We start from the raw sequence: 17079 nt of genomic DNA, 5'->3' as shown, positions 1-17079 counted from the left end.
TTTGCTATTCTTGTTTTATCCATTACCTCCAACTTTCTTTATTTTTGATAGAGTATTTTAAATAAAATCTCAGATTATCACTTTGGTATAAAGTCACTAGCGAATAAGGACTAGTTCTTAAAACCACAAGACCTTTATTATACCTATCAATGTTGGTAATTTAAAAATATCTAATATTCAGTCAACATTTAAGATTTCTCCAATTGTCTTGAAAGTATCCTGTTACAGTTGGTTTATTCAGATTAGGATCCAAACAAGGTCTACACATTGCGCTTGGTTTATAGATCTCTAAAGTCTCTTTTAATCTAAAAAATTTACCTACCTTTCCCCCTACAAATGCTATTGATTTGTGGAAGAAAACGGATAATTTGTTCTGTAGATTTCTCACATTCTGGATACATTTAACATATTCTTCTAGTTCTCGTATTTTCTGTAAATTGGTAGCTAAATTCTAAAGGCTTATTATTAAATTATTTTGGTACTTTATACCACATCCTTTGGAGAAATATACAGGAAGTCTTCTAAAGGTTGGATTCAGAAAAACGATAGCTGAAAACAATTTCTGGCTAATGAAAACACATTTCTACCTAAAGAAAAAGGTGGAGACTCCTACCTGATATGTTCGTATAACCACTTTCTTTCATCATGTATTTATTGCAGTCACAGTAACAGTAGTATAACTTTTAAACCCCAAACATTATCACAAATATATGATTTTTCAATGAAAGTACAACCTTCTGTCCTTTTTTCTTTCCTAAAGTTAAACTGACTATATCTAGTGAATAAAGCAGTCCCTGTCACTAAATGTAAAAAGGATAACTAGAGACACTAGTATAGCATGTGATCAAGAGGGAGATCTGTGCCTAGTGGGAATTATCAAGAATTACCTTATACTTATATTTTATTCCTAATATTACCATAACCTTCCTTTTAAAAAAGCTTATAGAAAGTTGTCTTTAAAAAAGACTAAAAAAAGGGGCACAGTAGGAACATGAAGCATAAGACCCAGGAAAAAAGTGAACAAAGCTATTAATAAAGTGTGTGGGTGATTTTTATTTATATAGATGAGAATGTTTTATGTATGATTTTCTAAAGGTTATGCAAGAACCATTTGTACTGAATTGTAATAAAACTGTTCCATACTGGGAATTTTCCTGACACACTGCCAGTTCGTCTGAGTGGAGGCTGGAAACAATAGGGTTTCTTATGCCCTTATCCCAAGTTCATATTGAAGACAGCTAACTGATCTCTATTAAAACACACACTGTAAAGAAATGAAATTAAACATTTCATTTTAGTCTATGGGTCTGGAAAATACGTAAAGGCAAGGAAATGTGAAACTGTCCTTATTGCATACTAATAAAAATTAGTTTATTAAAAACAACCTTGCCTTACAGAATCAATATAAAGACATGATATATATTTATGTCTTCATTACTTATATTTTCAACTTATATATATTTTAATGATGATATATCCAGCAATAATAAAGTTAATTCATAGCCTTAGAGGACTAAGGAAAGTAATTTGTGTTGTGATGAATATTAAGTATTAGAAGTTAGCATCATGTCTTCAATAAGTTGTGGGAACACGAATGCTCTTGAAAAGTTATGCATCCATGAACCTCAAAAACATGTTGAATCAAAGAAGTGAGGCCTGGTACAGTGGCTCATGCCTGCAATCCCAGCACTTTGGGAGGCAGAGGTGGCAGGATTGCTTGAGGCCAGGAGTTCAAGACCAGCCTGGGCAACATAGCGAGACCCCCATCTCTTAAAAAAAAAAAAAAATTAGCTGAGTGTGGTAGCATATGCCTGTAGTCCCAAACTACTCTCTGGAGGCTGAGGCAGGAGGATTGCTCCTTGCCACTGTACTCTAGCCTGAAAAACAGAGGAATACCCTGTCTTGGGGCGGGGGGTGGGGGGCGGGAGGGGGGAAATCAGAGACAAAAGAGTACATACTGTATGATTTCATTTATATGAAGTTCAAGAACAGGCAAAATTAATATATGGGATTAGAAATTAGAAAAGTGGTTGTGGGAGGAAGCAACAGACTGGAAAGAGACAGAAGGGCATTTTCTAGGGTGAAGGCAATGCTTTACATCCTATCAGGGATGTTGGTTATCCGGATGTATACATTTGTCAAACTCTATACCTAAGACCAGTGCATTTTACTTAAAAAAAAAAAAAAAAAAAAAAAAAAAAAAAGGTTACACATGATATTTTAAATCAGTCAACAGTAATTACTGAGCAACTGTGGTACTACAGACCAGCGGTTCTCAACCTTTTTGGCACCAGGAAAAACAATTTTCGTGGAAGAAAATTTTTGCATGGACCTGGGGTTGAGGGGGCTAGGGGTGGGGACTGGAGCTCAGGCAGTGATGCACAGCCTGGTTCCTAACATGCCACGGCCAGGGGTTGGGGACTGCAGCTATAGACTCTCATTATATCTACACATCATATATCTCTCTAACTATGAGGGGAGCCCTGCATAGGGAATTTGAACTTATACATCCCTAGTATATAACATAGAAAATGATTTTAAAAATCACTGTGTATTATTGAGAGAACTTGGTTTTTGCCTTCAGGTTTATAATATTTTTGGGAAAACTAGTTCAGAAGAAAAACAAATTGTAAATTTGTATTACAAGATATATTCAGAAGAGATGTTAAACAGTACTTCTTAGAATAGTTAGTAAAGCCTTTTCTTTCAGTCACTCACTGAACCAGTGAGAGGAACACGAAGGTTCATGTTAAGTTCATTAAGTATGATTTGGGTAGAAGAATTAATATTTACTAGGTGGACTAAATTTTATTCATTCTCCTTTCCCCAGGTAATGAGAAGCTAATTTCCTTTACTCGAAACTGGCAGACCTTGAGCAGATGAAATGATGGTAATAGGAAGAATCATGTAAAAGAGAGTTATGACTGTGATGGGAGAATCATAATACTCCTTTGAGATTATGGGAAGTGCAGCCTCCACTAGTCCCACACACGCCTTTAACACAGGGCTGAGCATTTACTGACAGGACAGGATTGTAATTAATTTGTTCAAGTCAATGGAATTCAAGGAGCAGCCACTCTAACAACAAATTTAATCACTAAATTATAATAGTGCATATAAATAGGTTGAAATAACCACTGGTAATCACTTAAAATAAAATAGCCAAAATTTAAAAGTACTACTGAAGAGCATCATTTTGATCCTTGAAGCACTTTGACTGAACAAGTTTTACTGAAAAATCTCTTTAATAGGTCAGTATTTCTTTTCAGCTAACTTGCCTCCTCTTGCATAAAATTTTTTTAAACATAAAATCATCTACATATTATAAACCAGAGAAATATAATCAACTACAATAGAGCACAATCAACTACATATTTATATAGGAGAGCAATGCTGCCCAACTTCACTTTTTTATTTTGAGGTCAATTCTTTTTTATTAGTTTCTGTATCTGCCTATTTTAGGAGTTTAGCTTTAATGAGATTCTGGTAATACAAATGCTTTTTCTGCAATAGAATTATGTTGGAGGATTTTTAAAAAGTCTGCCATCAACTGTAGGGCTATGTTGGTAGCTATGTTGGTAGGATTCAACCTCTTCAAGGAGTTGTGTAAGGGAACTCCATAGCAGATTCAGGAGTTTATCATCTTTCTTTCTATAGAAAATTCCTCCAGCATGCTCCTAGGTGTCCTTCTAGCAAAGCTTATGATCAGATAATTATTTTGGTAAATTTCCTAAAGGTGTTCCCAAGCAACAAAAAGGTCTTCAACAAGAAAGGTTGATGAAGAGACAGGGGAACAGCATGTGGGAGCGCCTGTCGTAGAAACCTTCTATCAGTACTATGGCTTGATGCAGCATTCTTCAAAAAACAATTAAACCAAGAGTTAGGGAAAATTAGGCAAGAAAAAGAGCACTGATGCAAAAGCAAATCTTTGCAGCAAGTGTAAAATAAGCCTTTCTTTAAACTATTCATTTTCATATTGTTTAAATGCACTGAAAGGTATAGTGTAAACAAGATTGGACAGAGGTACTTGAAATATTAATTACCTATGATCATTTTAGCCATTTGTGGTGTGTCTGGAACTCAGACTTAGGTAATATGAAAAAAAAAAAAAGCAATTCTGTATATGTCTAGTATATCTAGTGACACTATTTTATTTTTGAATTTACTTTTATTCAAATCATGAAGTTTGTCAAATTATATCTAGTCAGTTCCAAATATTTAAAAAATTATAGCTAAGTAAAAAAATTATGGCAAAGTAACTATAAATATATAACTTAAACCTAAAAACCCAGAACTCAAATAATTAGTGAATTAATTATCATATTAAAAAATATGAAGCAAAGGTTAACAAATTTGGAGTCCATGTTTATTTACTTTTTGTTGCTTTTATAACTTCTGGGTTTCAGTTCAATATATTAACAGAAAGAGCTTGAAAGTCCCCCTATCCTCACAACAAGAAAAAAGCTGAAAAAACCAGAAGTCAATAGTCTCAGATCCCTCAGAGAACTGAGGTCACAGGGCAAACCACTGCCCTGAAGACTGCAGAGACAAGAGGATACCGAGAATCACAGCTTACCAGAAGGAGAAACCACTGCTGGAAGCCAACAACTGGTAGGAATACTTAAAAGGTAACTGACTAATTGTTGGAGCCTGAGCATGGACTAGCTTGAGAGAAAAAAACTCCTGGGCCCAACCTCAGTAGGATCCCACACTTTTGTGAGTTTCACTTCCAGGAGCCCCACCAGGTTCTCACTGTGAAGACCAAAGAACAATATCCTCGTGCTTCCCTTCCATCAGTGGGAAGGGAAAAATAACCATTTTGAAATATGACTAGAGCATTTTGTTGTCCTTAACAAATGCTTATTCTCAAGAGTGACTATTTTATTGGAGCCTAACCTACATGGAAAAATAAAGCAGAAAAGGGTGGGGAAAAAAGCTGAGAAGCACTTGTGAAGGTTACAGCCCAGGGACACAGGCTCACTAAAAGACTAAGACCTAATCATAGGATTATAGAATGCTCCCTTTCCCCCTACACCTTATCACCACATCAAGAGGGCTCCTGTATCAGGGGATTACAAACGAAAGAACTGCAAGGCTCAGACTCTTAGTATTAAAGAAGGAATCTCTTGGGAAACCCAAAGATAACAGAAGAGACAAAAACAAGGATACTACAGGAAATTTTAGCCTCTGACATCTATAGCTACAGCAAACAGTAAACACAGCCTAACGCCTAGCCAGATAAACATAAAACCTCACACTAAAGGCCTATTTACCTTAGTTCCTCTTATCACAAATATACCATGTCTGGCTTTCAACAAAAATTATAAGGCACACTAAGAAAACCAAAAACTACTCTGAAGAGAAAAGCAAGCATCAGAACCAGACTCAGATATGGCAGAAATTCTGGAATTATCAGACTGGGAATTTAAAATAACTAAAATTAATATGCTAAGGGCTCAAATCGAAAAAGTAGACAACATGCAAGAATAGATGGGTAATGTAAGGAGAGAGATGGGAACTCTAAGAAAGAATCAAAAGGAAATGCTAGAAATCAAAAACACTAACAGAAATGAAGAATGCCTCTGAAAGGTTCATCAGCAGGAAAGATCAGTGAGCTTTAAGATATGTCAACAGGAACTCCCCAAACTGCAAAGAGAAAAAGAAAAGAAAAAGAATACCCAAGAACTCTGGGATAATCACAAAAGGTATAACACATGCATAATGGAAATACCAGAAGAATAGAGAGAGAAAGGAATGGAAGAAATATTTGAAATAGCAATGGCCAAGAATTTTCCAAAACCAATGATAATATACCAAGAGTTATAAACCACAAATCCAGAGCTTGGAGAACACCAAGTAGGATAAATACCAAAAAATCTATATCCTAAGATCATATTCGAACTGCAGAAAATCGAAGATGAAAGGCCAGGCACGGTGCCTCATGCCTGTCATCCTAGTACTTTGGGAGGCCGAGGATTGCTTGAGGCCAGGAGTTCAAAATTAACCTGAGCAAGAGTGAGACCCAGTCTCTACAAAAAAATAGAAAAATCAGCTGAGCGTGGTGGCATCACCTGTAGTCCCAGCTGCTTGGGAGGCTGAGGCAGGAGGATTGCTTGAGCCCAGGAGTTTGAGGTTGCAGTGAACTATGATGATGCCACTGCACTCCAGCCCAGGCTAGACCAAGACCCTCTCCCAAAAAACCAAACAAACAAAAAAAACACAGATGAAGACATTTAATATCTGGTGAAATTATCCTTCAAAAGTGAAGGCAAGATAAAGACCTTCTCAGACAAATAAAAATTGAGGAATGGGCCGGGCGTGGTGGCTCACGCCTGTAATCCTAGCACTCTGGGAGGCCGAGGCGGGTGGATCGCTCGAGGTCAGGAGTTCAAGACCAGCCTGAGCAAGAGTGAGACCCTGTCTCTACTAAAAATAGAAAGAAATTATATGGACAACTAAAATAAATAAATATATATATATATATATATATACACAAAAAATTAGCCGGGCATGGTGGCGCATGCCTGTAGTCCCAGCTACTCGGGAGGCTGAGGCAGTAGGATCGCTTAAGTCCAGGAGTTTGAGGTTGCTGTGAGCTAGACTGACACCACGGCACTCACTCTAGCCCGGACAACAAAGAGAGACTCTGTCTCAAAAAAAAAAAAAAAAAAAAATTGAGGAATGTGTTGCCACTAGACCTGCTTTGTAGGAAATATTTAAAATATTAAAAGAAGTTCTTCAGAGAGAAAGTAAAATGACATATGTCAGAAACTCAGATCTACATAAAGAGAGGAAGAGTATTTGAGAAATAAATGAAGGTAAAATAAAACCTTTTATTTTTCATATTCTTAACTGATCTAAAAGATAACTGCTTATTTAAAATAATAATACCAGAGATGGGACAGGGACAAGATGATCAGAATCGTCAACTATAGTTGAACAGCAATTGTCTGAAGCTGAAAACCTCCCTTTGAAAGCTCTGTATTTCTGCTTATTATTAGGACGATGGCATTTTAGACAAGAGTCTCCATCCTCCTGATTTGCCTGAAAATTAATAAACTCCTCTTTCCTTCTCCATAAAATAAAATAATACCAACAATATATCAGATGATTATAGTTTATGGATAAATGAAATGTATGACAGCTATATTATAAAGGATGGGAGGGAGGAATTCAGTTACATAACAGAAATTGAGTTACTCTATTATAAGTTACATGCACTAACCATGAAATTGTATAGTGTTGTCTGAAAGTAGCCTTAGATTATTTGTAAATGCATAATGGAAATTCTAGGGCAACTACTAAAAAAATTTTTAAACGAAGTATAATTGATATGCTAAGAGGAAAGAAAATGGAATCAATTAAATGCTCAATTAAAACCAAGAAAGCAGAAAAAGATCGACAAAAGTGAAACAAAAACCAAGGGCAATGAAAACAGTTACAAATATGGTAGACATTAATCCAACTATAACAATCATCACTTTTAATATGAATGGTCTTAAGGCACGAATTAAAAGACAGTGACTATTTGAGTATATTAAAAAACAAGACCCAAATATATGCTGTCCATAAGAAACCCACTTTAAATATAAAGACACAGACAGATTAAAAACAAAAGGATGGAGAAAGATATACCATCCTAGCACTGATCAAATAAAGCTGGAGTATCTATATGAATGTCAGACAAGCAGATTTCAGAGCGAGGAAAATTATCAAGGATAGACAGAGGGATTACATATATGATAAAGGGGTCAATTCTCCAAGACAATGTAACAATCCCAAATATGTATGTGTTTAACAACAGAGCATCAAAATATGTGAGGCAAAAACTGATAGAAATGTTTTTAGAAATACATAAATCCACTATTATAGTTGGAGACTTCAACAGCCCTCTCTATGAGTTATTGACAGATGCAGCAAGCAGAAAATCAGCAGGATATAGTTGAACTGAACAGCCCCATCCATCAACTGGATATAGTTGACATTACAGAATATTTACTTCAACTAACAGCAGCAGAATTTATATTCTTCTCATGCCTGAATAGAACATTCACCAAACAGATCACATTCTGGGCCATATGACACACTCTAACAAATGTAAAAGGATAGAAATCATACAAAGTATGCTCTCAGACCATAATGGAATTAAACTAGAAATCAGTAACAGAAAGATAGCTGGAAAATTCCCAAATACCTGGAGATTAAACAACATACTTTTAAATAATACATGGATCAAAGAAGCCTTGAGAGAAGGTAAAAAATATTTTGAATAAAAGAAAACAAAAATAAAACTGCTGTATAATAATTTGGCTGGCCTTAGTCCTAACCTAGAGCTCTTGGGTTACTAGGTGCATTGGCAGTGAGCAGTATTATTTTGAAAAGAATTTCTTCTGAGCAGCAAGTCTCCACAATGAACTTAAAATATTCAGTAAACCACATTGTCAACAGATGTATCATCCAGTCTTTGTCAATGATGCTAAATCTTCCAGATAACTTGCTGCAGCTTCTCATGAGCCCTTGCTGCTTCACCCTGCACTTTTATGTTATAGAGACAGCTTCTTCCCTTAAACCTCATGAACCAACCTCTGCTGGCTTCCAACTTCTCTTCTGCAGCTTCCTCACTTCTCTCAGCCTTCACAGTATTGAAGAGCATTAACGGCTTGCTCTGGATTAACCTTTGGCTTAAGGGAATGCCGTGGCTGGCTTGATCTTCTATCCAGACCACTAGAACTTTCTCCATCTCAGCAATAAGGCTGTTTTACTTTCTTATCATTTGTGTGTTCAGTGGGGGAGCACTTTTAATTTTCTTCAAGAACTTTTCCTTTGCATTCACAACTTGGCTAACTGGTGTAAGAGGCCTAGCTTTCAGCCTGTCTTGGCTTTTGATACGCCTTCCTCACTAAGCTTAATCATTTCTAGCTTTTGATTAAAATGAGAGACATATGACTCTTCCTTTCACTCGAACACTTAGAGGCCATTGTAGGATTATTACTTGGCCTAAGTTCAATAGGGAACAGGGAGGATTGAGGAGAGGGGGAGAGATAGGGAATGGCCAGTCAGTGGAGCAGCCAGAACACATACAACATTTATCAATTAAGTTCGTCATCTTCTATAGGTGTGGTCTGTGCATCCTAAAACATTTATAGTAGTAACATCAAAGATCATTGATCACAGATTACCATAACAGATATAATGGAAAAGTATGAAAGATTACAAGAATTACCAAAAAATGTGACCCAGAGACACAAGCACATTCTGTTGGAAAACTGGTGCCTTATGGACTTGTTCTACCCAGGGTTACCACAAACCTTCAACTTGTAAACAACGTAGTATCTGCAAAGTGCAATAAAGTAAAGCATGATAAAACAAGATATGACTATATTAGGGTTTTAGGGATGCTTCAACCACTTTCATTGCTGTTACGAGCTGAATTCAATAGCAGGCGCAATGAGTGACGGAGAAGCAGGCTGAAGGAGGGCTGGCACTATCCACTGGAAGTACATCAGCACCTGCAGATCTAGCTCTCCTACAGAGTAACTCTTTAGTGTTACCTGTTTGCTTCCTGAAGAGAGAAATCTGAAATTCAAACATGGGAAGATGTGCAAATCTCTATTTATCTAGGGAAAAGAGGAATTTAATAAATAGAATTCTGCTTTGTATTTTTTGCAGACAGGCTGATTAATATTAATGTTTTATAGGTACCTATGCATAAACTCTTATCCCCCTGTGGACAGGACTTTTTAATTATTATAAGACTACTCACTTTGCTGTGTGTTTAAGCATCATAGGAAAATACATCTCATGGAAAAAAAGAGCTTGGGTTTTCATTGTATTAAAATGTGAAATTTAAAGGCAAAGAAAATAGTATTAAAACCACTTCCTTTACCACAGATTGTATGATTCCATCTATATGAAATGTCCAGTATAGGCAAATCCATAGGAGATAGAAAGTAGATTAATGATTGCCTAGGGCTGGGGAGCGTAAGGGCTAAGGGGTATGGGGCTTCTTTTTTGGGTAATGAAATGTTCTAAAATTGACTGTGGTGATGGATGTATAACTCTGTGACTATATTAAAAGCCATTGAATTGTACACTTCAAATGGATAAACTGTATGTATGTAAATTACAGCTCAATACAACTGTTAAAAAACACTTGTTCTATAGAAATGTCCCACTGCAATTTAAAAAAAAGGTGTTTAATTTTAATATACATTAAAAACACAAGAAACTGACAAATGCTAAGAGTCAATGATAAGAATAAGGGCTATAGAGTATAGATAAAAGGCAGATGGGCTGGCCATTTAATTATATTATAGTATAGAAATATTTTATAAAAATTCAGCCACTACTGAAGCTTGCAAGTTTTATGTATAATTTTGATATATCTGGAGTGGATGAAAACTTATAAAGTTAAGATGATCTTATCAGAAAAAAAGAGATTCTAAACCAGCTTAGCCCAAAGAAGCATTTTGATTGCCTAATTTAACTTTGTAAAGGAGAAGTAAATCTTATAGCTGGTCTCTGTAAACCTCACAGCTGGAACATTCTAACAGCACCTTGCAGTTTCCAGTGATCAAAGTAAGTTACTTTATGTACTAAACTAAGAATTTCATAATAGAAATAATGCAACACCAGGGGGTGCGGTTATCATGAAATAATTACAATCCTGGGAGATTACAGGCACAAGGCTGTCCCCCGGGGGTGTGATTATCCCATGATAACCACATCCACTGAAATTGCCTTATTGCAAAAATAATCTCTATTCACTGGTGAGACATTATTCAATAGGTGATTTTTTTTAAATGAAAAGATTTTTTTTTAACTTGAATCAGCAAGTGGGTTAGGAAATTGGTCAGTTTATTTTTCATTGCATTCAAATTCAGAATACAACATCATTATTTGCTTTCCTATTTGACAGAGTTTTGATTTTGTTTTTGAGAAACCTTTAACAGTTTTATTAGTTTTAGTTAAGTACCACTGCTAAATTCAAGTCAAAATTTAAAGGCATTAACTGAGCAATACAATTTTAAATAATTTATTTCTATGTATATTTTTAATTCTTCTAAAACCGTGTTCATTTAAAAATTTATAAATGTAATTTACCTTCACTGATGGAAATACAGATAAGCAAAAAGATGAAACCAAAAATCTCAGGCAATCCTACCACCCAGACACAATCATTATTAATATTTTATTCTATCTCCTTCCAATCTTTTTCTAGAAGTATCTCTCTCGGTTTGTATGTCTACCTAAAGATATAAAGAGAAATATAAATGTAACTACTATGTTTTATAATTTGCTTTTTAAATTTGAGCAAATGTTGTAGACAACATTTATATTATTAAATCTTTGTATCATTTTAAATAGCTGCATTGTATAGTATTTCATTGTAACAATATTCTATACTTATTCACTTAATATTCTTTTATTAGTTAGGTGTTTCTCTCTCTATCATGCACAATCCTTTGTGACTAAATCTTTGGACATATATGTGATTATTTCTTTAGGGGATATTCATGACTCTGTGATAAGTAAAACAAAATTAAACACACAAACAGAAAAAGTACTATTCTCCCAAATCTTCAATTATTCTTACATATAGCTTAAGCTGATAATTCTCAACCTTGATGGTGCATCAGAAATAGATCAGTAACTTTCATCATCATACATGGTATCATAGATAGTGAAAGTCACTAATTTATCATAATTTTATCATAGAGTTCAGTGCCTTCAGATATTCTCAGATAATAAATGATTTAAGAAATTAAAATACTCTGTATATTTACCAGTATTTGTTTTCACACCAGGTCAGTTTGAAAGGAAAAACTAGACAGAAATTTTCCTAACACCTTACTCTATAAAGACTGAGGCAAAGAATTTAGTCTGCTAGTTATTTCTCATCACGAACACAGCCTTTACAACACACCAGTAACTCTTTGCTTTTTTTAGCTGTTCCAATTATTCTGAAAATAAATTTAATATGGGAGTATGAAGAAAAACATTAGCCTTCTGAAGAATATCATTGATATTCAATGTTTGAAAAGGCTGAATCTTAAGCTTCTTTTCCAATTTTAATTAATCACATATTTTAATATTAAAAAAAGAAAATTACCTGTAATTTCACCAAATTAACATAGTAACTATTTTCATTTTTCCATGTTTCCTTCCAGTCCCAATTTATATGCATGTAGTTTTATATTAGAATCATAGTGTAAATTCAATTGGTATTCTTTAGTTTACTTAACATATCAACTGTTTATTTTGCCACCCCCCAGTTCTAGATATTTAGTCTGTTTATAAAAGTGAAAAATCAGAAATGATGTTGAAAATGTCTCCCCACCTTTTTTTTTTTCTTTTTTTTTAAAAAAAAGCTCTTTTGTCTACCAGGGAATGTTTACTTTAAAAAAAAAAAAAGCTCCTTCAACACATTACCATCTTTCTTTTTCCTACCATCCTCCTTCCAAAAAGAAAGAAACAAAACATGTACACATACACACTCTCACCCACACAACACACACAATATTCTACAGCATCAATTTTGCTTACAACAGTTTTCTCAAACTTTAAGCTAATGAGCATCACTTGTGGGCTAAGATTCTCAGACTCTTCCTCTCAGAACTCTTATTCAATAGCCCCTCTGGGATAGAGGCTTGGGAACCAGTATTTAAGCAAAATCCTTAAGTGATCCTTTACATTAGGTAAGTTTGGGAAATGCTGTTTGCAGCATCAGTGGCCAAACTCTTTTTGCCCAACTTTTTTGAGAGCCATTCAAATCTGATTCTACTCATTTAAAGTCATCCAAGTTAAATCTGTGCATGTGTTTTTTTCCTAATCTTTCTTTTTTGGTCAACCTTTCTTTCTATCTGGCTAAATTTGAATTTTTCAAAGGTCATTTTAGTCCCCTCTCCTCTATTAACTACACAATTTAACAATCAGTTATTCTCTATTAAATAGATTCTTATATATACTCTACTTCTGCAGTCCCCAACCCCCGGACTGCAGACCCGTATTGGTCTGTGGCCTGTTAGGAACTGGGCGACATAGGTGGCAGGTGAGCTAGCGAAGTTTCATCTGTATTTATAGCTGCCGCTCCCCACTGCTCATGACACTGCATAAGCTCCACCTCCTGTCAGATCAGTGGTGGCTTTAGAGTCGCATAGGAGCAAGAACCCTACTGTAAACTGTGCATGTGAGGGATCTAGGTTGTGCACTCCTTATGAGAATCTAATGTCTGATGATCTGAGGTGGCAGTGATGCTAGTACTGGGAAATGGCTGCAAATACAGATTATCATTAGGAGAGAGGTTTGACTGCACAATAAATGTAATGCACTTGAATCATCCCGAAACCATCCCTCTCCAATCCCCCCTAACCCCCTACCCCCTGGTCCGTGGAAAAACTGTCTTCCATGAAACCAGCCCCTGGTATCAAAAAGGTTGGGGATCTACTGCTCTACTTTGTTTTCCTAGCTAGACTGTAACTGGGAGTTACTCTCTGTTTCTTATATGATATATTAATTTGATGTTTCTGATTAGATTGTAAACTAGGGGTAGAGCCTATTTTTCTATGAGCTTGGAACATAAAGTTCAAAAATAAAATTTATTGGCTCATGTGTAAGATGTCAAATATGTTGTTGCCAAAGACAATTATTTCAGGCCGGGCGCGGTGGCTCACGCCTGTAATCCTAGCTCTCTGGGAGGCCGAGGTGGGCGGATCGTTTGAGCTCAGGAGTTCGAGACCAGCCTGAGCAAGAGCGAGACCCCATCTCTACTAAAAATAGAAAGAAATTATATGGACAGCTAAAAATATATATAGAAAAAATTAGCCGGGCATGGTGGTGCATGCCTGTAGTCCCAGCTACTCGGGAGGCTGAGACAGGAGGATCACTTGAGCCCAGGAGTTTGAGGTTGCTGTGAGCTAGGCTGATGCCACGGCACTCACTCTAGCCCGGGCAACAAAGTGAGACTCTGTCTCAAAAAAAAAAAAAAAACAACAAAGACAATTATTTCAAAAAGTAAACGAACTTTAGTACTAAATTAATTTTCAAATAGGGCTGTTAATTCAGTGAGCCATCCTTTTACCACAAAAGGTAGAGCTTCTAAAATCTTACAGATTTAAAAAATAACTACATCCTAGAAGGCCCTTTTAACTTCAATCACTGGATGTCTGATATTTTGCTGTTTATCCTTACATACTTTTAAACAATGCTGTTTAACTTTTTTTAAACTTTTTTTAAACTAAGGATATATCCTGGTATATCCTTATATGCCAATATAGATCTATAGCTATATTCATATTTGTATATCTTATGGCTGCATAGTATTCCATTTAGGGATGTATTTTTTAAAAAATACTCATAAAGTGCCTACTATGTGTCAGACACTATTCCAAGCACTATATATACTAACTCATTCTATTTTCATAAAAACTTTACGAGGTAGGTACTGTTATATTAATACCTATTTTATAAGCATTAGCCAGGAGTGGGGAACCTGTGGCTTTAAGGCCCTAGGTCCTTAAGTGCAGCTTTTTGACTGAATCCAAATTTTACAGAATCCTTTTATTTTTATTAATACATTTTGTTCATCTTTTACATTTTTATTTTAAAGTGAATGTATTTAAAACACCAAAGAATAAAGTAAGTTTCAACAAAATAATCCTCCCAGATTGACTGGCACAATTACATTAGTAAGCCATAAGTGCTAAGTTGATGGCTGCTATGCTCATAATTTAGTTCTAACCTCCCCCCCCTACCTGACTGGCGCCACTACTACATGAGGCTGGTTGGCAAGAGTTTATGGGGGTCAAGTATGCCAGTCTGTTATTGGCCTTTGACAATGGTGCACTGTGTTTCTGTTTGAAGACAAAACAAAATGACTTGAAGTGGCATTTGTGAATAGTTGCACAGCTCGATGGTATTTTTTTTATTCTATCTGCTTAATAGCCCATGATGTCAAAGAAGACCAAGAGAATGCTGAAGGAAGAAAGCAGATTTTTTAATGAGGATTGGGAATTGTAATATTATCTTGTTTCTGCTAAAAATAAGATGATTTGCTTGCTTTGTGATACTGCAATATCAACATTAAAGAAATTCCATGCTCATCGGCATTTTAACACTCATAAGGACCACAAATATTTTAAATTAGAGGGAGAGGTGCAAAAGGTTGTATTGCAGAAATTAAAAGATGAAAAGCAAAAGCTAAGACAATTCTTGCAAGCAGCAATAAGACCTGGAAATAATAATGCCACTGAAGCAACTTATAAAGTAACTTATATGCTGGGGGTGGGGGGGGCGGTGTCGGGAAGGGAAGCCATTCAGTGATATAGAAATTGGGAAAGGATACACTGTACAAGTTGTAAGATGCATAGACCCCCAGCAATGGTTCAAAGTACAAACAACTACCTCTTTTAAGGAGAACTATAACTGATTGGCAGCATGAATTAGCCTTTAACTTAACAGAACAACTTCATGCAATACTTCAAAAGGAAAATATGTATTAATCGTCTTATATGAATCCACTGATACTACTGACTCGGCACAGGTTTTATACTTCATTTGAGTCATAACAGACGATTTTCTTTGCTATGGAGTTACTTGCTTTGGGCACTTTTGCGAACAGAACACGAGTAATAGGTATCTTCAACAACTTTCAAGGTAACTGTCATGATGTACAACTGAATTTGGTAAATTTAGTGAGTGTATGTACAGATGGTACACCTTTCATGACAGGAAAATATGAAGGGTTTATTGCACAGATAAAAAAAGTAGTAACAGATCCAGATGCTCTCATTTCTTTTCATCAGCAAAAGCTCTGCACTAAAGCTACTATTTTAAGTGACACTTTACAACAAGTTATAAGCATTGTTAACTATATTCGAGCAAATGCAACATGGCATCATCAGTTTTGCAACATGCTAAAGTTGAAATCCCAGTGTGGATTTGTTGTATCTTTCTAAAGTGCATTGGCTATTGCAGGGACAGGTGTTAGCCAAAGTTTTATCTCTGTAAGAAGAGATAAATTTTATGAAGAACAGAATCAGCAATGGGAACTTTTGAAAGACGATTTCTATAGGAATGCAGCATTTCTGTGTAATATCATGTCAAAACAAAATGACTTGAATATTTCTTTGCAGGGTAAAACTAAGTCTATATATGATATGTGGCAAAAAATCCAAGCATTTTGAAAAAAGCTATCTTTTTTTGAAAAAAGCTATCTTTTTTCAAAATACTGCTTCTTCAAAAGGAAATTTTGGATGAACATTTTCTCCAGTTAGCAAAGGTCATTGGTGAGCAGGATATATGCAAATCATTTGAAGAATTACACAGCTGTTACAGACCTATTAATTGGAGAATACAATGAAAGTTTCATTGAATTTGAGAATTATGACATCACAAATTATTAATAGCATTTCAGCCTCACCTAGTTGATATCACCAATGCACCTAAAGAACTACAGATGGAACTGATTGAGCCCTCAGTAGATGACAATTTAAAATTGTGGTTTGATGCTAAGAAAGATCCGATTGAAATACAGAAAAATGCAGTATCCATGCCTTTGGTAACATCCCTGAGAAATGCTTTCTTGCTTTTCAACCACTTATTCTTGCAAATCTGTGTTCTCCTACCTAACCCAAATCAAGATGCCCTTAAGGTCACAAATGACTGATACCATCTAGATCAACTAGAACTGCGGACCTCCATGCTGCAACCAAATATTCAAATGCTTTCCAACAAAAAGCAGACACAAACAAAGTCATTAAAAGATTAGCTAACTTTAAAATTAACAAATAGTTTTCATTTTTTGAAGTTATTAAGCACATAGTAGTTACATTTTTACAAAATAATGTACATTTTAAAGTATATCTAATTGAAATTTCTTGAATGCAGCCTTATTTGCCTAAACTGACATAGCTACTGAACAACAGGGCAGGGATTCCAAATCATGCATCTATGTATCTCCATAGCTCCCCAGTCTGTGCTCCTAACCACTAAGTACTTAAACTGCTAAGTATTAATACATGGCCCCTCAGAACTGATGGTTCCCTCTACATGAAAGGTGGTTCCTTTTGCCTGAGATGC

The 17079-nt window shown here is 35.5% G+C and overlaps 1 protein-coding gene across 1 annotated transcript in view; it reads right to left on the bottom strand.

Moving 5' to 3' along the window:
• CIR1 (corepressor interacting with RBPJ, CIR1) overlaps positions 1 to 17079 on the bottom strand; it is a 38723-nt gene that overhangs the window by 7409 nt on the left and 14235 nt on the right. The window lies entirely within an intron of this gene.

Source organism: Eulemur rufifrons, chromosome 1, assembly GCF_041146395.1.
Source record: "Eulemur rufifrons isolate Redbay chromosome 1, OSU_ERuf_1, whole genome shotgun sequence".
Taxonomy (NCBI): domain Eukaryota; kingdom Metazoa; phylum Chordata; class Mammalia; order Primates; family Lemuridae; genus Eulemur; species Eulemur rufifrons.
This window is presented reverse-complemented; position numbering and strand designations above follow the sequence as displayed.